Source organism: Protopterus annectens, chromosome 7.part1 (assembly GCF_019279795.1).
Source record: "Protopterus annectens isolate FY-2018-M chromosome 7.part1, PAN1.0, whole genome shotgun sequence".
In the NCBI taxonomy this organism is placed as follows: Eukaryota; Metazoa; Chordata; order Ceratodontiformes; family Protopteridae; genus Protopterus; species Protopterus annectens.
The window spans coordinates 203,472,721-203,498,354 of NC_056740.1; the positions used below are offsets into that span (position 1 = coordinate 203,472,721).

General features: G+C 38.9%; 1 protein-coding gene across 1 annotated transcript in view; it reads right to left on the reverse strand.

Annotated features, from left to right (window-relative positions):
* The window catches only part of RASSF1 (Ras association domain family member 1), a 1,450,617-nt gene that overhangs the window by 1,075,820 nt on the left and 349,163 nt on the right, over positions 1-25,634 (reverse strand). The gene's annotated exons all lie outside the window — the stretch shown is intronic.

Below are 25,634 nucleotides of genomic sequence, written 5' to 3' on the forward strand. Positions count from 1 at the left end.
AAAATACATGATTCTGCACAAGAATAGACAGTTTTATGAATATGCACTTAACTGGTTAGGGAAACCGCTAGTAGGCATGTCTGTAACATTAGAACTGCAGAGAGGAGGCTAGATTGCAGAAAACCGAGAGTTGGATATTACTCCTTTTACAAATATGGCTGTCATCTATATACGCCACACAACAAGTTGAAAGGGACTAGACCTTGAAATCTGTTTGAAGGATACAACAAGAACTACATGTAAACTAATTGCAGGTTCAGAACTTCCACTTAAAAGTTAATGCTAAATAGGGTATGGTAAGCAGGTTTGTTAATAATTACATATCTCAGGTTAAACATGATAAGGGAGGTCTGCTGGCAGAAATACAACAGGTATTCAGATTTCAGATTTCTGGGATGGATATGGGTCATAAATTAGTTGCTGAAAACTTATTAATCAGAAAGTGTGCTGTGGTGATACTAGTAATTTTGTGTCCGAAGTAATGACATAAATTAATTAATGGATATGAAGTGTGGAAAAATCCAGGAAATGCAAGAAACATAACAAGTCAAAGGTGCTTAAATAACTAAGCTAGAATTTTTTTCATATATGTTCATAAAGCACAAGCAGGCCAGACAACTATGTAGGTGTGCTAATTAGAAATGACCATTTTCAGATATGACTCCTGCCAGTCAGCTATATAAAAATGTACAGAGGCAGTAGGTACAATACATTGAATTTCATGCTCATAAATTCACTTAGCACCAGTACAAAGAACAATATAAATGTTAATGTCTAATGCTAATCTTGCTGTTCTCCCTTTAAACATTTGCACTTTTTCACTAATGAACTCAGGAACGAATCTCAACAGTGCATGCGGCAAACCAGTGACAAGAAGAGATAACTATGTGTTTAGCAATACCACTCCAGATCAATATTACTGTGCAATGGCAAACCTGGTCATGCATCCAAGCACAAACAAAACAAATAAAAACGTTAATTACTGCTAAAAGTATTTTGGGCATACAGATTTCCATAATACAGAATAAATGACTGAGTTCTAATCAGCCATTGTCAGAATAGTGTCACGATACTGCACATGTTTATTTGTAATAATTAGTTTCTAAACATCATTTGGACTTACTGGTTGCCTTATGGGCACAGTTCTGCTTTGTTACACAGCATTCTTGATGTCACTAGCAAAACAGAAACATGTGATGTCACACTAAGAAAGGAAATACTAAAGCACACAGTATCAATAACCACTATCAGATAGTCTCTGGTTCTTTACAGCTGCTATAGATAAACTAATTTTTAGATACCAAATTTGATGTGATGAAGAATACATATTTATTAGTTAATTCATTAAAAACTGTATTCTTCAAAAATGATGGCTACAAAGTGTGATATTCCTAGGCAGAGAAACAAGTGTCTATGAAATGTACTCTGTTGAAGTAAATGCCATTTCAACAACTTTTTGGCGAGTTTAATCATTTGCTTTTGAATATTAGGTGGGGACAGAGAAGTACCATATAATTCAACAAACGCATAAGGTGACACACTGCAAATATTTTAGGAAATTTACTATTTATTAGCTGCAAATTATGAAGTAAGATAGAAGGAATTCAAATATAATAGCTGCAGAATTAATGTGCTTTGCACAAGACTATGTATCTTTTTTGCTGTATTATGTATGTGCGTGTCTAAGAAAAGAGATACTTGAGGGAGGACAAAATGTGGAAACGACAGTATGACTAAACTATATAATCATAACTATTTAACAGAGACATAATACATGTTGAAAAAATAATGGAAAATGCAGTACACTAGATGTCAGGGTATACAGATGCTTTGTAATAAAGAAGTATGATTTATTTCTTAAAATAGTAATGCTACAGTAAGCCAGTATGCAGTTGTTAATGCCTTCATCAAAATCTAGGTTATCTGAATAAGAATGAATAAATTTTTAAATGTGAAGTAGTTTAGGATGATATTACTTTATTGTATGTGCATTAAAGAGCAAAGATCAGCAATTCAATAAACCCAGAAAATGTAAGTCTATGAAGAAATGATACGCATTAACATCTGCTGAACGAATGAACAGTACACCATGTAATGTAGCTGTTGTACTGTCACAGCTTTAAAAACAATGTTAGAAATAAGCAATGTAAACATAGTACGTCTTCCTTCAAGACCACAAATACCATCAGGAAACTTCCTGTGTATCAGATGTCTCAGATCAGATACCTATGCACTTACTGAAAATGATGACATGAAATGCTGTTCAGCTTTGACTCATCACCAGCACCTGCTTTGTTGTTCTTGGCAATGCATGGACTAAATTCACCAGGACTTAAAGAACAACTATGCCTTGAATCATGGGTCTCAAACTCAAATGACTACTAGTTCTGTAGCAGAGCTAGCAAACTCAGGCAAGGATCACAATCTCGAAGAAAAAAAGGAATGCAGGCAGTGTACCTAGAAAAATAGTGTAGTTGCTTTCCCCATCTAAAGTTATTCTAGTTTGAGGACTGCATGAGATCCAAGGGGAGTGAGTTTGCAACCACTGCCTTAAATAAAAGTTTTTCTTACAAAAGTGTCTTCTTGTGTCTAAATGTTCCCTATATGCCCTATAAATAAAGAATAACTTATCTGTTTCTCACTTTTGTTTACTATTTGTATGCCATTTAGCTTACTCAGAACTTAACATGAGATCTCATGATACTTTCTTAAGAATTCATCTTGCTAATAGTTACATCATTTTGACTATCATGTTAAATATTCTGGCTTAAAGAAAGCTGCATAGCAAAGTATATGTAACTTCTTCTTACCCTTCCACTGGCATCATAAAACTAGAGTAGGGGTGGCTCATGGTGCTGGACTGCTGAGCTGCAGCCCCCCAGCAGCTAAAAAGAGAGAGAGAGAGAGAGAGAGAGAGAAAAGAAATGTGCTAACTCAGAAAGCCAACTATCATTTTTAAATTAAAGATAATAGTTGATTTTCTGTTGAGTTTCAGGTTTTTAGAACTTTGTACATGCACAGAGTTCTGAAAAGGTCCCCAAAAAAAAAAAACAGAAAAGAAAAGAAAAAATCAGCTTCTTAAAATTATCCAGACTGTTTTGAAAACAATTTGGAATTAGCCTTACCAATCATCCATCAGATTTGATTGGTAGCATTCAGCAAGTCACTCACTGAGTGATTCATCAGACTGCTACATGATGCAGCGAGAAGTCATTTCTATTGGCTCAGGTGACTGAGGCAGCCTGATCCAAGAAGAAGGAAGTAGTTAACATGGAAGAGGAAGCACAAGTGCAGGAAATGATTTTCTTATTTATTTTAGCGTATTTTGCTGACACTATGTGTGCTACTGCAGGATGTGGGAAGAAGGTAAGTAGTTAAAGTGTGTGTGCGAGATAAACAGTAAGAGAGAGAGAGAGAGAGAGAGAATGCATACATGTACAATCTACTGAAGGGATCGCTGGGGGCAAATGTTTCATTTTGGTGCTAGTACAGACATGGACAAACTACTGAAGGGGTTGTTGGGGGGGATGTTTCATTTTGATGTCAGTGAAGTGCTTGTGTATACATAGACAAACTAATGAAGGGATCGATGGGTAAATGGTGTTATTTACTTCTTACGCATACATGGTTAAACTACTAAAGGGATCCATGTGGAAATAATTGATGGCCACAGCTGTGAATGGGTGGGGTTAAATAAATCACTTTGTTCAATTGTTGTTATTTTTATTTTATTACATCTGATATCTGAGGTATATTTAGTCAATAAAGTTGGCTTTCAATGGTTGGATGCAGGGGTTGTCTGCAGATAAAAGTGAGTGAGACAGTTGTCATTTCTTTAAAATAAACATTTATTATTCTGGCTTTGCAGTAGTGTGCATACTTTTTTTCACTTTCTGTAACAGTCAAGCATCAGCATTGCACACAATAAGTAGCTGTCTGATGTGGTCTGGCCAGGATGTGTGTGATAACTGATCACTGGCAGAGTGTTGCACTGAGTGGTATTGCCATATAACAACACTTGCTTTCCCTGTTGAGGTTTTGGCTGTTCACTCCTTGTATTTGAAGTTCTTCCTCTTTGTGGATTTTATCCAAATGCTTTTGTTTCTTCTTCTCCCAGCCCCTCAGCAGTTTTAATATACATCTCTGGCCATTTGTTCTTTTACTTTTCATCCCAATCAAATACAAGAGTGGTCTACAGAAGATAACTTGTCTTTCACAGGGGTAGAAAGCAGGCATTTTTCCCCAGAAAGACTGAATATGTTACTTCACTTATGATTTTTTTTTTGTTCAGGCCATTATCGTTGGTAAAAAAAAAAAAAAAAAAAAATCAAAGATGTACCTCAGTGCAGCTACAATCTATGACTTCGGGGGTCCTAGTAGACCCCCATCTTAATTCAGTTACTCCTCTAGACTTGAAATTACAGTGAAGTCTTTGCCAGTTACACAGTGTTAAAAGCTGGGTGGGGGTAAAAAGTTTCGTGAAGTATGAAAAAGCAAGAAAGAAGGAGTCTGTCTGGATAGTGTGGCTCTAGGATGAGGGGAAACAGAGAAAGGCACTGGGGGAGTACAGGGTAGATCAGTGTGTAACTGGAGTATTGACTGTGGCTACACATCTAAGGTGTATATAGTCATTAAAGTGGCAATAATGAGTGAGTTTGTACTGAAGCAGTCTGTGGGTGAAAGTGAATGACTACATCTGTTTTTTTCATATATTACAGTTATTGACCTGCTGTAATACAGCCCCACCCTACTGTATTTGGCTCCACCCATTCAGTTGCTTCCTGCAGCCCCCCCCCCCCTTGTTTTGAAGACACCAGCTGCTGCTGTCTACAATCTGTGAGGATTCACATCCTTTTTAATTTGTAGTGCACTGAGAGGCACCTCCTTTCCTTCCCATTGGGCCATCAACCTATTAAGTCCTTTTGAGATTTACCTGAGCCTGGAAAGCCAATAAACCTGTTACTGCTGACAGACTGACTAATTGAATAAACAAAAGCTCCATGCCATAACATTTTATGTACAAAGGTATAGTTTTATAGCTGGGTAATAAAGGGTTCACCTCAGCAGTTTCAAAACAAAAAAGAATATCACTGGAAAAAAGTTATATATGCTCTGTTCAGAGATTCTAAAATAGTAGAATTCAGTTCAGCTATTCATTGTAAATGGAAAGAACCACCTGAAAGACAGCACTGGATAATACAGGCTAGGATTAATACACAAAGGCACAAATTTGCAACAGAGCAACTCATTCTGCTCAGTTAAGTAGAGTTGCAGTGTTGTGATATTAGTGATTCAGTCGTGCACATTCACTGTAACACATCTAATTAAAAAAGAATGTATAACACTGAAAATCACTCAACTGGGCAGTTTGAACAACTGCTCAGTTGACAGCTCTACCAACATAACATGTGTTGCACAGGCACTTGGGAGACGATACACAAACACATAAATGTGCTCATAAATCCTGCTTTTAAGTGGCCTCCCAGTTTTGCCTACATAAAAAGCTGGACATTTTGAGCATGTAGCCAGATACACTAATCCTTTAGTATTACAGTTATGCCATTAATAAATTGAACTTAAATAATGCATTAGCCAGACATATTAACTGTTTTCCTGAACATGAATTTAGATTTTTAGTTATTGAAAAAATCTACGAAAATGTGAGAGGGGGACCCATAGATTTGAAAATTGAGGAAAGGGAATTAATTTGGCAACTAAGGCTGAATACCTTTTCTGCCCCCGGTTTAAATGACTCAGTATCTATCAAAAGTATATTGAAACTGAGGGTTTTAATGAGATAACATATATATTCATATATGTACATGTCTATTATGTTTATTTATTCTTAGAACATATAACATTTTTTGTTCTTTATTTATTGTATGTATTACTTGGACATTTTCAGAACAGTTTTATTTTTGTGGTTTGGTACTTTAAATTGGAGGTTTGGTTTTGAAGGAAATGATGTGACATTAATTTTTTTACATTTAAATACGAGTGTACTTGTGTTTTATCTTGTCTGATGAAGTTTGCTTAATGTAGTAAACGAAAGCGCTTACTTTTATACTCAATTTTGGATCTCGGCGTGGTTTTTTTCTTCCATTTGGTGTTTATTTGCAAGTTTGTGTTTTTATAAATTTTTTTTTTGATTTATTTAATAGTTTGGTTATGCCGTGCACCAGTCATACTTGCTAGCTTTTTTGGAGGAGTAACATTCCACTATTATCATGGGAGTTGTTTCTGTATAAACTGGAAAATAACATCCTTTAGAATGTATTCAGAATGCAAACGTTTGTCATTATGCAAGAAAGTTGCATAACATGTACCTGAGTGTAGTGCTTTTTACTAACATTATGAGGACCCAATGTCTGCATGTGTAGTAATTCTGCTTTACTTCCATTCCCAGTTAGAGATGAAGAGTACATATTTTTTAGGAGCAGCAAAAATAAAGCTTCAGCAGCAGAGGAATGAGGATGGGAAGAGACAGGGTTCTATTATGACATTTTTTCTGGGTCACCAGAGATTCAGGAAAAAGTCTGCCTTCAGGACAACACAATGGTTCTGCATTACAGCCTGCTCATTGTGAGGCCAGCATTGTAGTGATAGAAAGTGACCACTCTGTTGCGGATGCACCACAGGCTACCTCCTGTGAACCTACATCATTACCATGGGTGAAAGTATGTCAGCAAATGCAGATTCAACTTTATAGGTGTTGTCTGAATCACCAGAGTTTAATGCAGAAGGAGCCCATACTTCCGTAGTGACAGATGTGGCCTATAACTTTCAGGGAGTGTCAGGTATATTTTTTTGAGGATCTAAGAACTTGGCCAGACTTGATAAGGGATGAGTTTAGGCTAGCTGCCATTTAGCATGGACCTGTGCAAGTGTTGTTGCCACAGTTCCTAGTCAATGAACAGAAAAGAAGATTTACATTGGAGAACTATGTCCATGTGCTGCCTAATGGGAAGAGAGCAAAACACACTTGATTGACATATTCAGTCTCAAAAGATGCACTGTTTTGCTTTGCATGCAAATGGTATGGACATTCTAAACATCTTTTCAGGTCAGGTGGTTACAGAGCATGGAGAGAGATGTCCAAAGCTTTACACAGCCATGACAGAGCACCAGAGCATACAGCATGCATGCTGAAGTGGAAGGAACTGGACAATGGAGTAAAGAGTAGGCAGACAATGGTGACAAACAGTGGTTGAAAAGGAGATAACTCACTTGCATGGTGTGTTAGAATGCATCATAGCTATTGTCCAACACTTGGCAGAACATAACATGGCATTCTGTGATGAGTGATGCCCTGTAGACCTATGGCAATTTCTTAGGTCAAGTTCAACTTCTGTCGCAGTTTGATTCTGTCATGGCTGAACATTTGCATTGTATTAAGAATAAAGAAGTAATAGATCATTATCTTGGGAAGGACATACAGAATGAAATTATCCAGCTGATTGCAAATGCTATTTTAAGGACCATTGTAGGGAAGGTGAAGGATGCTAGGTACTTTTCCGTGATTCTTGACTGCATGCCAGACATCAGCAATCAAGAGCAAATGACTGTAGTAGTTAGGTATGTGGATATTTTAAGGACTACAGCCACAGTTGAGGAACACTTTCTGGGATTTGTGCCTGTGAATGATACAACTGGGGCAGGACGTACAGAAGCACTTCAGACTATGCAAAATTATCAACTGGACATTAATGACTGTCGAAGACAAGGGTATGACAATGGCAGCAACATGAAGGGGAAATGAGCTGGACTGCAGGCCTGGATAAAAAAAATGAACTCAAGGGCTTTTTATGTGCCATGTGACTGCTATAATTTAAGTCTTATAGTTAGTGATGGAGCACACTGATCACTACAGGCAGTGTCTTTCTTTGGATGTCTGAAGAACATTTACATATTCTGTTCAGCATCAACGAGCCAATGGCAGATCTCGAAATGGCACACAAAACATCACTGTGAAGTCACTGTTGGAGACTCGCTGGGAATGCAGGACAGACTCTGTCAAGGCAGTAAGATTTCAGTTGAAAGGAGTTGAGGAAGCATTACAGAAGATAGGTGAAGCTGTACGTACAAGTGATGCTGCAACATATCAACAAGCAAGGGGACTGTGCTCGGAACTTATGTCATACCAATTCATTGTATGTTTAGTGGTTTGGTATGAAGTGCTGACATTGGTAAATCATGGAAACAAAGTTCTGCAGAGTCCATTGGTTGATATTTCTACATGTGTCAAAGAGCTGGCATCAACTATGGACCTGCTAAATAATTACAGAGAGACAGGATTTCAACATGCCATGGGCAAAACCTCCAAGATAGCAGAAGAACTAGATATTGGCACAACATTTCAAGAAAAGATGCAGAGGAAAGAAATGCTTTTTTGACAATGAAGGAGAAGACGAGACTGTACAGGACCCAGAGGTAAAACTACGTATAGAATTCTTCATTGTGCTGCTGGACACAACAATCCAATCATTTACTGACCAGTTTGAGCAGCTTTCAGAGTTTGAGAAGGCCTTTGGATTAAATATTAAAGCCTTGAGTGATGTTGCAGAAGACAGATTGCTCCAACACTGCAAGGATATGAAAGAACAACTGACTGACCGGATAAGTGGCCACTGCGACACTGATGACTCTGACCTTGGATATGAACTGAAAAGCCTTTCTAAAATGATTAAATCATCTTCACTGACTGTGTTAAATTTCCTCCTTCACAACCACTTATGAACTGGGACAAAGTGTATCACATGGCAGCCTCACTGAAGACTTTGTCCAGAAGAAAATTTGTAAGATCGCAGTAAAACTCTAGGTATGTGCTCATATGTCCTTTCCAGTAATCTTTTATAATGCTGTAAGGCAGTAACTTTCAGGTTGCACCTTAGTGTGGCTTGGATAATAAGCTGTGTATTCACTCACTCCAGCAGGTAGGACCAAGTAGTACAATGAGGATGAAACTAGCAGGATGTTATGCAAAGGCAGCCAGAAGCTGCAGGACTCATTGTGAGGCCAGGACTCATCAGGAGAGGCAGGACTCGTGAGGCTAGGACAGCTGGGAGTGGTAGGACTCGCCATGAGGCCAGGACAGTTGGGAGCAGCAGCACTCATGAGGCTATAACAGTTGGGAGTGGTAGGACTCCTCATGAGGCTAGCACAGTTGGGAGCGGCAGGGCTCCTTGTGAGGCTAAGATAGAAGCACAGGAAGAACACACAAGTGGCAGCAATCAGAAAATCTGAGGAGGTAACTGCACATTGAAGACAAATGACACTCTGATGGTCTTGACTTCACCTGTTTCTCTTTGGGTTTGAGTCTGCCTGTGTCAGACTCGGTAATCCCTACTGCTTTCTTGTGCTTGGGTTTGAGTCTGCCTCATGCTCAGTAATCCCCATGGCACTCTCATGTGTGTTTCTTTGGGTTTGAGTCTGCCTCAGGCTCAGTAACCCCCCATGGCCTTCTTGTGTGTTTCTTTGGATATGAGTCATCTGCATCAGGCTCAGTAATCCCCATGGCTTTCTTTTGTATGTCTTGTGCGTCTGTAGTCTTTTCTATGTCTGTCCCATAGCTGTGTTGTATACCTCTGCAGTGTGACTGTTCTGCATGTCAGTAACTGTCCTTTGTGACAGTGTCAATTTATCTCATGCTGCTTGTTTCAGTCTTGCCGTATTTCTGTCATTGTCTTGTGTTTGGGAGTGGTGTCTCAGTTCTATTTTGTGTTAGTGCTGCCTTAGTCTTGTGTGAGTTTCTGTTCAGTCTTGCAGTAGATTTGTCCTGGTCTTGTCCCTGTATTGTGGGGGTGGATGCCCCTGTCCTGTAGGTGTTAATGTTCAGTCTTGCTGTAGCGCTGTCTTTATTATGTGTGGGTGTCTGTTCTGTGTGCAAGAGTCTGTGATTTGTCTGTCTTGTGTCTCTGTTCAGTCTTGCTGTAATGCTGTCTTTATCATGTGTGGGTGTCTGTCTTGTGTGCAAGAGTCTGTGTAGCTGTCCTTCTTGTCTCTGTTCAGTCTCATTATAATGCGGTCTTTATCATGTGTGGGTGTCTATTCTGTGTGCAAGAATATCTGTCTTGGTATGCTTCTGTCCTGTGTGAGGGAGTCTGTGTGGGTGTCTCTGTTCAGCCTTGCTGTACTTCTGTCTTGTCTGTGCTGTGTGTGGGAGTCAGTGTGTGTGTGTGTCTTTGTGTGGCAGTCAGTGTGTGTGTCTTTGTGTGGCAGTCAGTGTGTGTGTCTTTGCTTTTGTGTACCTCTGTGGGACTGGCTACCTTGATGCAGAACAGAGGCTTGTCATAATGTAACAACATTGCTGCTAAATGCCAGTCATAGTTGCCAATCTCATGGCACAAAACATCTGGGCAAAGCCACAGATAATGGGGTTACAGTCCGAAAGATCAGGGTAAATTTTAAATATTGCTCTTATAAATTTAAAGATCAGGGCAAATTTTAAATATTGCTCTTATAAACTTAAAAAGTTGCTAGAATAAAAGGTGTTGCCATACATGTTCTGAAGGATATAAAATTAAACTCAAATGCCTGTCATTTAGTGAATTCAATCATCAATGACTTGCCACAAAAAATCCAGAGAACTACAAATTTTTGAGGAACAGACCAAAATCGAGTCACATCTGGACATTCTGTGGAAATCTGGGCAGTTGAGCATGCAGTCTGTGTCTGCACCTCTGAGTGGCTACCTTGCTGTTGCACAGGGGTTTGTCATAATGTAACATTGGTACTAAATGCCAGTGTGTACCTCAGCACATCAGTTCTTAATGATCTGAATGTAGTGACAATACAGTGGTTATTAAATGGTGCTGGATGAGCTTGACAGGGAAGGGGGTGCGACGGCAATATGGTCACACTTTATATTCTCCCGAGTAGGTCCCCTAACTTGAAACTTGCTGGGGGCCCCCAAAATGCTAGCACCAGCCCTGCTGTACAGCTTTGCATACTAGGCATGTCGTCTATAATTTCCAACCATAATAATATTTTCTGTGGACACAGAGTGCATTCTGGAAAGACGAAAGTTTAGGTGACAAAACTGTGTTACTATAGCCTCCTTGCCAAGTTATTTATAGTTAAAACAAATTAAAAATATTGCAGTTCTATGGTTCTCTAGGGACTGCAGTACTGCATAGAACATCAATATAAGAAATAGTTTTCTCCATTTTTTTTTGCTATAGTGACCTTTTAGTAATATAATTAAAGTATTGTGAAGAGCAAAAAACTTCATAGTCTGACATACACTGAACAACTCCTAATTGAACATCTTTAATGGTGATCTACTGACATGCAATCAGATGTATTTCCTGTATGTTCTGTAGTAAAATGTGTAACAGAATACAACCACCTTCAACTTGCAATATTTATCTTCTATTATCCATGTCTACACCATACCTCCAGGTAACATGACATGCAATACTATGTATCACTACATCTTCTGCTAATCTAAACAAATTAAAAGCTTTACACTTTAGCGTAAAAACTGCTTTAAATATGATACATGCCTCATCCTTCTATTTCCTTTTCTCAGTACCACAGTGGCATATAGTCTACCACTAGTAAATAAGACAAACATTAAGTTCTAATCCTTCCATTAATATTATCCCACTTTACATATGCCACCAACAAAAAATCTTGCCATTATGTTTCCGAGGGGAGCCACCTGACAGTCTGCATATTCACTCTAGGTGATGGTCACTGTTGATGTGAAACCCCACTTACAAAATGGGGGAGAAACAGGGTTGATGGCAATGCCAATGTTTCTGCGCAATCATATTGTCACCTCCACAAATATGGCAATCGGGTCACATGCAACTAGTACTATTCTATAACACACTGTAAAAACCTCTCCCTCTGCTTTCAGACAAGTACAAATATAGCCTACCACACTTCATTACCTTATTACAGTGCACCTACTTTAAGCAGTGTCACCTACTTATTCTATTACTCATCTCACTTTTATATACAGGGGACACTGAATTACATCCCAGACCATTTCCCATATGACATAACATGACCTAAGTTGTCAAAATGTAAAGCAGCTAATTGCAAATCAGAAACAAAAGCAACTCTTCTGATTATGTAATTACCATTAAACAGTTGACTGGTAATGTCCATTCCACTGATTAACCTTTTCAAAATTCCAAAATGACCAATCCACAACAGATACAGTTGCCAACCATTTTAAGGCAATTTAAGGCAAATACTTAACTGCAAACAACTGCACTTATTACCAGTAAATTCAACTCATCAGCCCATTCTTTCAATTCAAAGACTGCTTCAGGAAGTAAAATAATATGGCTCCTCTTCAATAGCTTAACTTCTTCAATTTTAGACTGTCAGTGATTCAAAAGGTAGTACACTTCCCTTTGGTGCTGGAAGGTCAGAAGGCTGCAGGTACTATTCCCACTCCAGGTGCTTGGATACATTTTTAATATTGACACTGCAGTGTAGCATAAAGGGGTGTTGCACTCCTAAGTGTAAATTCTTTGGATGATGTGTTAAACCAATGCTCTGTCTGCCTGAATTGGTGGTAGCTCAGGTGGATATAAAATATTTCACTATACCTATTAAAAAGTGTAGGGGATGTCCCCAGTGATCTTACCAAGTTTACTCTAGTCAGTATGAATATCATCTCAGATCTCCCCTTTAAAGTAGCCACTGGCCTAGTGAGACGGACCTGATCAAGAGTTTGATGAAATACCATGTCCCACCCATATGGAAAGAGTCCAAACTCGCACCTCTGTTCTAAGATGGGAGCAAACTTAGGTCTGGACACTTCAGGCCTATCTTCATTTTCAGCACACTATCCAAGATACTAGAATGAGGTCTACATACTCAACGTATGCATGACTTCTCCGTTAACAATATATTATGTTCAACTCAAAATGACTTTAGACCAGGCAGTAACACTCAACTGCACTCGCAGAATTAACTAACTACATTTCAACCACATGTTGCTGCTGTTCTTTTTTTTAGCTATTTCAAAAGTATTTGGTGTAGTCATTCATAGCATTCTGCTACAACAATTACATAACATTGGCTGCATATCTACAGTTATACATTATCTCAGAAGTTACTATAGCTCAGTTGGGAGAGTGTTAGACTGAAAATTTAAAAGTCCCTGATTCAATCCCAGGTTTCAGCATGGAGGCTTGTTTGAATCAGACTCTGCTGAGGTGTATAATCTCTGATGTTTTACAAAATTCCTGTGGCTCCAAGACCAATCTAAGTGCTTTTTCATTTATTTTCACTTATTCTATTGCATTTGCACTTGCCTACTGTTTTTATCTGTGCCTTATGGCTAATTTATCACATTTGCACTGCGTTAAATCCAATTTACTCATTAACTGCATTTCTTTACTGTTAACTGCATTTCATTGCCATTTACCACAATTCATTACTGTTTAACTGCATTTTACTGCATGTCATTACTGTTTAGCTGTATTATTTCATGCTGAGAGTTCTGGTTTTGTCTGTAAGTCGTTAATCTGTGGTTTTCTTGAGTTTTACTATGTTTTAACTCTTAAATTGAGTAGCATAGTCCAGTTACAGGTTTGCTGCATCCAGAGTTGTTTGTTTTTGCCTTCTGTGTTTCTGGCAGCCATCTTGTGTTGGTATGGGCCTATCTTCTCTGCTAGTGAGAGTAGCAGGGCTGCCTGGACCTTGTCTGGCACAAGCTGATTGGTAAAGAAAGCAGGGGCTAGCAGGATTGGCTAGATTTCTGTGTTACCACAAAAAAATAGAAGATTCTAGTATTTAAACCACACGTTTGAGCTGGCTTGGGCTTGTCTGAACCAGGCACTGCTGAGGTGCACCATCTCTGGAAGATTTTACAAAATACCTAAGGCTCCAAGACCAATCCAAGTGCTTTTTCATTTATTTTCACTTAGGCAAGTGCAAATGCAATAAATATCAGTTTTATATGTGCCTTATATCTAATTTATCACATTTACACTGCTATAAAGCAGTTTACTGATTAACTGCAATTCATTACTGTTTAATTGCATTTTACTACATTTCATTACTGTTTAACTGTATTTTTTCATACCGTGAGTTTTGTTTTTATCTGCAAGTGGTTAATCCATGCTTTTATGTGTGTTTTACTGTGTTCCTAACCCTTAACTTGAGTAGCATATCTGATACAGGTTTGCTGCATCCAGAATTGCTTTTGCCTTCTGTATTTCTGGCAGCAATCTTGTGATTGCCTTCTGTGTTTCTGGCAGCCATCTTGTGTCGGTAGGGCCTGTCTTCTCTGCTAGTGAGAGTAGCAGGCCTGCCTGGACCTTGACTGGCACAGGATGATTGGTAAAGAAAGCAGGGGCTGGCAGGATTGGCTAGATGTCTGTGTTACTAGAATCTTCTATTTTTGTGGTATTTAAACCCCATGTTTGAGCTGGTTTGGCTTGTTTGTGCACTGCGCACTGCAGCTGCTCTGTTTTTAACCCATTGTGAGGTATTCTAGCTACAAAGTTTCCCTTAGTAGCACTTGTGTGATCACCTAGTAGTAGTACTCATCTTAGACCTTCCACCCTTTACTCCCTTAGCTCTCTCGGGCCTCTTTCCCTCAGACTCTGATAAATATGGATGGACAATTTCCTACAGTTTCTCCTGTCAGTCTGGTCAATATGGGCAACCTGAGATTGTGTAGCAACTGCCTCATGTACATGGACAGCCCTCTACTACTACCACCTAGGAAGAGAATTTGTGAGAGATGCAAATACATTAAGAATGCAGAATCGGTGCTCTCTCTCCCTCACAAGCCAGTATATCTGGCACTGTGAAGGTTGTCAACACAATCACTACACCTCAAAACACCACCCACACCTACACAACACTCACCAACAAATGCAGAGGTCCTCAACAAAAACATGCGCAATGAAAAGAGACCTCAGAGGCAAAAACACACGTGAATTCCACATACTCCACACAGCTGCGTCTCGCAGTCACTAATGCCTAACCATAAACCCAACATATTAGTCATAGGAGACTCCATTGTGAGACACACAGATGTGCCCCTCACCAGGCTGAATAAGGAAAATGTCACGGTTAGTTGTTTGTCAGGTGCCAGAATCCACCATATCACACGTGCACTCATTTCTCAACAACAGGTAGTATTATGACTCTGTTATACTCCATGTTGGCGTGAATGACTTTAGGCATACCTCATGGACTATATGAAGAGAGACATGATCAAGCTCACTGAATGTGTTCCAGGCAGGTATGTCCCTGATCTTAAGCAGCATTCTACCGTCACCCAGAATGATGCCTCAATACAAACAGAAAATGATTGACTTTAACAATTGGCTTAGTTTCTGGTGTCATTCCAAGGGGATCCAGTACCTGACAGTTTGGAAAGACATGATTGACAGACCATGATGCTTTGCCAGAGATGGTCTGTATCTGTCTCCCCTCTGCTTGAGGCTTCTGGCAAAGGATCTTGCCTCCCCCATGCTTCCTTCTTTAGGCAGTGCTATGAGGTCAAAACTACCAACATGAAAATTTCATCAAAATGCAAATTAAAGGTCATGCTACTAAATGCTACGAGTCTAAACATGAAACTGCACTCATTGCAAGCATTCTTAACCCTGGAAGACGCTGATATTTATGCAGACACAGAAACCTGGTTCAAAGCTGCGGACAGCACCCCAACCATACTGGGTTACTCATCCTATCATACATTCAGACTTCAAACTGTGGGCAGCAAAGCAAAAGGAAGTGGAGTTTCAAGACGTACACACCTCCAGACTGGTCAAACAGTATGATGCACCAGGAGACACCCCAGGTGCAGTTAACCATTGACAAGACCCCTATTGAAATCATAGCTAGCTACAGGCCCCCAACTTTGACTCAAGATCCACTCCACCTATCTGGACCTCTTCGAATCTATCAAGATTCAGTCCTTTACCCTGATCCTGGGCGACTTTAAATATCCAACCATAGATTGGAAGAACTACTCGTGCTAAACACAAATGCTCAGAGATTCCTTGATTTTTTGTCAATGCAAATGCCTTAAACCAGCTGATTGACACCCCCACAAGAGGTGATAATATCTTGAACTTCGTATTAACCAATATGAGTAACCACTGCAGCATACCTACAGTGTCATCCTCCCTGGTAAGATCTGACCACAAAGCGGTCACTTTCAAAGTCACCATCTCTACACGACCCCCCTCCCCACCCCCCCACCCCCACCCCCCCAGCTAGGGTCAAACAAAAAATTTCTCCAAAGCTGATTACAACCTCTTGAGGGAAGGTATAAACAGCTTCACACCCCCTCCCCCTCCACAGGAACTGGCACAAATGTCCAAACCTACACCAAAGTACTATACAAGCATTTATATAGCTGCATGGAATCATGAATACCCAACAAGACAAAAATCATCCTACTCAAGGAAGAGTAAACCTGTCTGGTGGACATCTGCAATAAATAAACTCTATAAAAAATGGAAAAATTGTTGCCGGGACCAAGATGGAGCATGCGTCTTAATTGGAAACAATCTCTCCATAGCCTGAACAAGCAACTAAGAGCTCTAGTGAAATACTCCAAAACAAACTTGGAGTCCAAACTGGCCAGTACTAAAAACAATCATATGGCCTTCTTCACATATGTCTGCAATCTCAAAGGAAGCCCTCGGATCTGCTCGGAACTGGTGGTCAAGGACACAACATACACAAACACTGTAGATATAGTCAATCTGCTGGCAGACGGGTTCAGAGAAAACTTCACCCCTCAGTCCCCCCCATCAATGAATAGGGATATCCCCAGCACCTGGCTCCCTCTCCTTATCTCTAGGTAGCAAGTCATCACTGCCCTCTCAAAGGCAAAAAATAATGCCTCCATGGGACCTGATAATATCCCAGGCTGCATCCTACATGAATTTAGACAGAAACTTGCAGTACCAATAGGCACCCTATTCAGCCAAAGCCTGAGTATCGGCTTCTTCCCAGCCAAGTGCAGGACAGCCACTGTCATCCCTTTGCACAAACGTGGAGCATCCACCAATCCAGGAAATTATAGACCCATCGGCCTAACTAGCTTGATCTGCAAGGCCACATAATGGGTTATTATGGACCTCATTAACAAGGACATTGTCAACCTCCAAACACTCGATCCTAGACAGTATGGTTTTGTCAAGGGGAGGGCATGCCTGTTAAACTTGGTTGACTTCTTTCAGACAGTCACAAAAGCCATAGATGAGGGGAAGATGGTGCACACCGCCTACCTTGACCTGGCCAAAGCCTTTGATACTATTCCCCACTCAGGTATAATAGATAACCTCTCACAACTAAGCATCAATCTGTATGTTACCAGATGGGTAGCAATCTGATAGAACCCACCTAGTCAAAATAGGGGAAGCCACCTCAAGTAGTAGACCCGTAATGAACACTGTACCCCATGGATTAGTCTCGGGGCCTCTGTTGTTTGGGATATACATTTCTGAGGTGCAGGCCAAAACCAGTGGACTATGGCTGACCGAGTTTGCAGATGACTGCAAGCTGGGCACTTGTCATCAATTCCCCTAATGATTCTCCAAGAGGGTCTCACCCAAACAAATGACTAGTGCCAGAAACAAGGACTCAAACTGAATGCCAAAAAATGCATTATCATCCCCTTTGTGGAGAGTGATGTTCCCACAAATTATTGTGTTGATAACAAGGTCCTAAGTATACAATCAATCGTGAAGGACTTGGGCACCCAGGTTGATAGCAACCTGACTTTTGACTACCATATTGCCTCTGTTGTATGGAAGACTTTCTACATGGCCCACTTCATTAGGAATGGTATCTCATCCAGGGACAAGGAGGTCATAACATCCCTGTATTCTTCCCTTATAAGACCCATTATTGAGTATAACACCCCTTTCAGCATGTACCTCACAAAGTACGTGCAGCAGCTGGAGAGAACACAGAGGTTCCTCACCAGGAGAATCCATGGCTTCAAACATCTACCCTACACAGGCTAAAAGCCCTGTCCCTCTACTCAGTCTCAAACAGACTCCTCAGAGGTGACCTCTGTCTGGCATACAAAGCAATCTCAGACCCCGCCTTGATGGGACTACTGCATATCCGCAAGTCAAGCTCCACTCTTGTAACCCACACGTGTAACCTCAACCTGCAACCTGGTCTGTGACATCAGTAGGACTTGTTGGCAGCACAGATTTGTATCCCAGAGACTCCCCCCTCTGTGGAACAGACTCCCTCTCCACATCAAGCATAGTACCTCATTATCCCTTTAAGCGCAACCGGGATAACTGTATGGGGAAAAGAAATAACACTCCTGGGATTCCACCTGTGTCCCTGCTGGACAGGGGCATCAGGTACTGACTTGTCGGAACATGGGCTAAATTCTTGGCTAGGCTTGTAAGGGCCTCAGGGCTATTAGCATAGTAACTTCCTATAAAACCCAAACTGTGTGATGGTATTCTACTATGTTCCCCAAAACTCATACTAACACGGGTGTACACCAAGGCAGTATTTTAGGAGCACTGTTGTTCACTAGCTGTACAAATGATGTGTACCTTCACAGAAGTGGTTTCAAACTTTTGTAATAGGCTAATGACTCCACTCTTCTACTCGGTGCTCCTAACCTATCCACACAATCCTCATCTTTGCAGCAATATATTAACACTTTAATGACATGGCTATGTAAGTCTAAACTGATAGTTAATGACATGATTTTTGGCTCATAAGACAAAATGACAGCTTCTACTTTGATCTCAGTAAACAACACTGCTATCCACCTAGTCCCACGCTATAGATATCTAGGCCTAACTATGAACTACCCAGACATAAGGAAGTAGTGGTGTATTTCCACGACATTGACATATAATGAGATTAGTTTCCGTCGCTGTCATCTTGTATACCTTCTGTAACAGGACTGCTTCTTTTATTTCTTGAATGGTCTTCAGCTGTGCGTCTCACAGCTTGTTTCACAGTCTACAGTATTGCAGGCCTTTGCTCAAGGGGTTGGGAGGATGGCCTAATGGTTAAGGTGTTTGCCTTGCAAACACAAAGTACAGGGTTCGAATCTCAAAGGGGATAATTGTCTAGGCTTAAAAAATGTCTCGCAAGGGCAGTTAGCATAGTACTAATCTATGAACCTATGAATCTAAGGTATCTTTTTGTAGTCCAAGATGAACTGTCAGTCCCCCACCCCACACTTTTTTCCCTTGGGTGTCAAAACTGTCACTGCTCTGAGGGATCCTTGTAATTTCATGTACAAGTGACAGCTGCTATTGAAACAGGATTTTGAGGTAATTCTGTTCCACAGTACCAACAGTGGAAATATTTTTTTTTTTATTTTCATTTATTTATTTATAGAGCTAGGTAAAGTATTTTCAGACTTCCCTTTCCTTTTGTTTTAATGAAAGGGCACATAGCACATGTAAGCTAAAGTAAATTCAGCTGTATATCATGGTTGCCATCAAGTGTTACATTTCCTTTGTTGACTAGAAAATGCTCATGACCTCACTTGTGTAAGGACTGACTCAAAGTCAGTGAAAGATGACTCTCCACAAGGATCTGCCACCAGATATGCAACATCCTCTGGAAAGCTATCAGAAGAAAGCATAAAAGACCTTCTTATAAACAGTATCACTGCACTCAGTTGATAGGGTTGCCATCTGTCTCATTTTCTGCACAGAAGTCCTGATTTGGGCAGTTTTGTCCTATTGTGGTGGGAGGCCATGAAAATGGTAAATGTGTTGATACTTTGCAAGAATTACAAGAAAAGAAAATCTGACTTTTCTCTAAATGTCACAGACCTCTTTGGTACTACATTTAAGTGATTATTATAGTACTATAAACAACAAACATTTAAAGCTTATTTCAATACAGTGATGTAATTACACACACATACATAAGTACAGTTATGTAACTTTGTCAAAAGAGGTGACAATGCCTTTGAACCACTGATTGATTTAATTGCTCTGTTTTGCTATGAAGGGTGTGGCTACATTGGAAGCAGCTGTGAATTGGTGTACAATCTCTTACTCTGCAATAAAGACAGCAGAAATCAGTCTCACACCTTTTTATAGCTGCTGCTGAGCTTTTGACATCAGCAGGACAAACTACCAGTAAAAGTCTGTCAGCAGTACCTGACTACAGATTTCTCAATCAAATACTGCGAAAACTGTATGAACTGAAATACAAGCAAAATCACAAAAGAGCTGAACTGAACGTCCTGTGATAGCTTTATTCATTGGTGCTTCTGGTACCTCAGCTTCTCGCCTTCCAGGAATGAACTTCAACACCAGACAGGACCTTTTTATACACATTCAATTAAGTGTTAATCACCAATTAACAATTCATTATCCCTATTTCCAAACTAAAGCCACATATTTTACATTAAATACATAAATGTATCCGTTATAAAATATCCATCAAATATCAATTTATTTTTTCAAAAAGCTCTAAAAATTTAAATCAACCTCCTGATTTAAACCTACAGGATGCATAGTTCTGTAATTAACAATAAATCTACTTTCCAATTCCAGTAAACTGTTAATAAAGTCCCCCTCTATTTAAACGAGGTCTGGCTAAGATGCTAAAGAAAAAAATTTCATCTGTTCTATTGTGTACCCAGTGGAAATGTTCTGCCACGAGACTATCCAGTCTCATATGCCTAATACCCCCCCAGATATTCAAGGATACGTATCTTAACTCTTCTCCATTTGACTGACGCACCATTTGGTAGGTTTGCACCCACATCTCAAAATATATATCACCCCACAAGAATCACCACTAAAATGATCAAAAGAAACAAATTTCTTTCCATTTATTCTGCTGCCTGAAATTCCTAATTTTGCTGCGGACTTTGCAATGTCCGCACGGAAAGCAGCCCCCACCACCCAGTCCTAAAGGTGAATAAGTCACCCTGAGATTGAGTAGCTCCTTTAAATTCAAGTATCTGCCATAAAAAAAAAAGTAACTTGCTTGGGAAATAATTTACCCACCACTGCATCATAACAAACTGATGGCCATACACTATTAACCAAATCCTTTAATATATAACAGAAAACAGAGAATATTTTGTCACAAAGAAAATTTTCTCTTCCTCAAAATTCTCCTTGCCACTTTTTTTTCCAAAATTTACATCATCACTTTTCCTTCATTTTTCCAGTATAACTTTGCTTTGGCCTTATCCAGTCTTTCTGATGAATATCACCTGGCTAATAGTCTGTATCTTAGTTCTTCTAAATTATTTTCTAATAAATTCCTTTCTGAAGTGTTGTTACTAACATGGTTAAATTCCCCAAAAAGTAAAAAATTAATCAACTTGGGGAGATGCATGCTTATAGCATGCAAAAAATTATTTACAGCTGTGATTTTCCTGTAAGGTATGTGCTGCACAAATCTTCCCTTACCCACATACAGTTCAGCATCCAAAAATTGGATGGAACACCTCTCCAAAGTGTAAGTGAATTTCAACTCTAATTTTTCTCTCGAAAATTGTATAGAAATCCAATAAACCATGAAAATAAAACTCCGCGTGTTCAGACCACAATCTTCTTTAATAAACAAAGAGTAAAATTCAGTAGATTCAGCGCTATCGTCTGCTGCAAGCAGACTTCATCAGACTCTAATTTTTGTTCAGCTGGTCAAAAAATTCCATGAACTGTGATTCATCTCCTTTACAAATGAAGATTGAATCATCTATGTAGTACTTCTACACCTCTACATGTTTGGAGAAAATTCAAAAGGAAAAACAAATCTTTTTTTTTAATTTCTCCTATAAAAATAACAGCATAAGACGGAGCAAATGGTGCACCTATGGCAGTACCTTCTTTCTACAGCAATACATCCTTCCCAAAACAAAAATAAGTATGTGCAAGTCAAAAAATCTAACGGATTTCTCTGTCTGTGTTATATCATGCAGGTTTAAACAAATTCCTCTGCAAATTATCTGAGAAATTAAGTTTAAAAAAAAGTGGGTGGGCTTTCCTTTCCTTTGATTCCAAGGTAAGGAAATGAAGGCTTTGTATAGCACAAACAGGCTTCTGGTACCTATACAATCCTGGAACCATAAAGTAGGGAGAAAAAGCAACTTAAGAGTTGAGTTAAACTGTAGGATAAGGTGGGGTTTTCGTTTAAATAATCTGGGATGAATTTCACTTGCCAATAGAATTTGATATGTCCATCTCACTTCACCCATAAACTTCTAAACAACTGCAAACGCCCATCAATCTCTTCAGTCCTTACTTGTATAAAACCAATAAACCCTTCTGCTCGTCTAACAAATACCTCCTAGATGTACAAAGAATATTCACAAAAACAGGTGATAATACCAGAAGATAATTTTTTCGCCACTATCCGAAATCACTACCTCAAGATGCACATGCCATAAATTAAATATCTTTCCAAACGTCCTGTAAATCCCTCCTCAATATAAACTTATGGCAAGATGTGATGTCACCTGAATATTCTGCATTAATCCAGCCTTACTCTCCTACATTTTTGCTCCTTCCCAACATAATGCATTTGTATATTTCCTATAACCTTTCCAGATGTACTTTCCTGATTCTTTTATGACACATACTCCTATCAACATAATTACTTATCTTTTTCGTCTCTGCTTTCCTCTTCATATTTTACTTATTACAATTATTTATACCTAGACTATTCCTAATCTACAGTCTGACTAGTTTTGGTAAACACGTTAACACAAAAATTGTATATGTACGTACATACTGTTTTGCTTTTCCTTGTGCAAAACTTTAGATTCTTCATTGTAAACAGTTATTGTACTTTTATGTTTGTTCCTTGCCAGTGTACTTGCATACATAACTTAGTTATCCCTGTGTCCTAGCCGAAAATGGGCCTTGCCCAGTAGGGTTAACCTGGTCAACAAAATGTGAAAAAAATATATATACCCAGCAACTGGAATAGTTGTTTGCAAATCACTGCAACATCTTTTAGGGGAACAATTAAGGAACCGTCTGCTTTTCATTACAGCTGGGTATAAAGCAATAATTTTCACTCACCGAAACAAAAAGTGCATCCTTTGCTATCACATAAAGCAGTGTGTCAGTTTCTAACGAAACTCCAAATTTTAACTAAAAGGGCTTTCTCTTTGTGAAATCTGAAAGTCAATAGCTACTATTTTTATAGTATGAAACTTAAAGATCCAGTGAAGCAGGAAATAACTGCAGGAAAAGCTGCATTTTCCTTAGAAAGTGTAAGATGAAACTTGCAGCAGTCTTCTACAAAGGAACAAAGGTCACTTTATCAAAGTGGAAACTCAGCCCTACATCATGACTTTTTTGGTCTCAGTTATTATAACCCTTAATTAGTACAGTAAACTACAATCTAACGAACATTAGGCTGTATACAAGTTATCATTTACAATTAATGCTTTTTACAAAAAAAATTCTCAGATGGCAATGAAACTTCACCAAGTTGGATGAAATAAAATAAAATCTCTGTAGGTTTCATGTTTTTCACTGCATTAACTGATACTAGTGTGCATTTATAGTCACTGTAGTTATTTGGTTACAAACATTAATGTATGTCTGGCAATAGTAAATATGCAAAGCCGTTTATATTTAAAACATAACAAATACAATCCAAAGGATAAGCAAAATTAGGGAAAAGTCATAGTTTCTGCTCTGCTCAGACAAAGCTGTATCTCCACAAAATGTAATTGAAGAAATACGTCATGCTATGACAAAAGGAGTATGTTGTTTAATGTAACTCAAGCTGTGGAAAATGATACATTCCATGCAGGTGTATATATGCAGTTATAAAATGGACAAATAATGACTCAGATTTCCAGTTACGTGTGGATCAAAGGTATACAGTGCATGGGAGAAAACGAACCTTGCCTATCCAACACATTCAGTCACAGAGTCCTTTCTCCCTCAACAACTTCAACAGCTCACTGGCATACAGATTTCTTCACCACTCACTCTAACATGCGATGGAAAAAACTCTGCATTTATCTTCCACATTTCTTTACAAAACGTGCACAAATTATCTCCAAAACTGGGGGGGTTCGGGAGTTCAGAAATAAAAAAAATGTTTACCACAGAAACTTCAAGTATTTAAGAAAGAAAGTCAAAAAACAAGCAGACATAAAAATTCTGTCACAAACTAATAATAATTAAAGCGAAAACCTTTACAGAACAAAACGCTAAGGGAAACAACTAATTGAGTACTCACTGTAGGCTAAGACTTGCAAAAATATCCAAGAATCTTAAAACATATAGTACAAAATAAATGAATGAACAGTTCAGGCAATTTAACAGTGAAAGCAAAAAGTATTTCCTCAGCAGTTACTGTAGTTTGAGTAGCACTACAAAGACAGACAGCAGCCACAAGGCATAAAATAGCTGTAATAAAAACCTGACCTTCACAACTTCGGAGTACTCGTAGCTACAATGAAACACTATATATGTGACTGAAATAATGTACCAAAATGCCATCCACCACTATGCAAAACAAAACACCTAAAACAGAGTGGCTTCATGTCAAGAAGGGCATAAGAAAAACTAAAACTTATGCTCCCAAAGGTTTCTGTTTCTAAAAGACCCAAGCTTTTAATGAAGCCAGAAAAAAAAAAAAAATATATATATATATATATATATATATATATATAATCATAACAATTCACAAGAAAACAAAGAACTACACAAAATATTCATTACTCATAGCTCGCCAGGGAAACATGCTCAGCAAAAATAATCAAAAATCCATAAAACCACTTACAGCCTGAAGCAAAGTTCTTGTACTGTCATCCCATGTGTGTGCAATGGAATATTCTAAACAAATCCTCTGTATACTGCAGCAAAAAAAAAAAAAAAAACTGATACGACTTAATTATTTGTTTGGAATTATGGTTGATGGAAAGGCGAAGTCGAAAAGCAGAATTCTCAAAAACATATGCTTAAACATTGCCTGAGCTCAACAGCTGTAACTGTTCTACAAAGCCATGAAATAAAGCAGTGACTGGACACAAGTGAAAACATCTGTAATCCTTCCAGAAAGTATCAGCAGATGACTGGGAAAAGAAAACAGAAGTGCCCTTAGAGAAGCAAGCCCCACTCACTGCAAACCATCAAAACGATAAGCAACAGAAACCTCACAGACTGAAGAGAAAAATTACACCAGTACCAGTGTCTTCAACTCAAAACACATCTGCAAACGAAATGACAATATGAGGAAGCCTCAAACTGTGTTCCAATAACATTCCCTGAAATGGTACAATTCATAGAGTAGAGAAATTATAAATTTTGGTTTGGTAAAATGGACAAGACCTTCACCTCAGAGACACAAGGTACAGGGTTTGATTCTGACCTCGGTTTATTGGCTAGGCTTAAAATGGCCCTTAAGGGCAGTTAGCCTAGTATTCACCTACATATCATGATTATGAGAAATATTTCCTCCCTCTGTCAAGTTCTTTATATAAAAATTATATTTTAAAACATAACAGTTTACTTTAAGTGTGCAGATCTTATAAAAATTACAAACGTAAGCCTCTGTCCATTATTCCTTACAGAGTAACTAATTTCACTTGCAACTAGCAAACACAGAAAAAATGCTGAGACATGAAAGCTATGGCCCAAATTCTGAACAAACCTAAAAGTACCCAGACAGGCAGTAGCATAATATTCATCTGTAGTGTGCATGTGGGC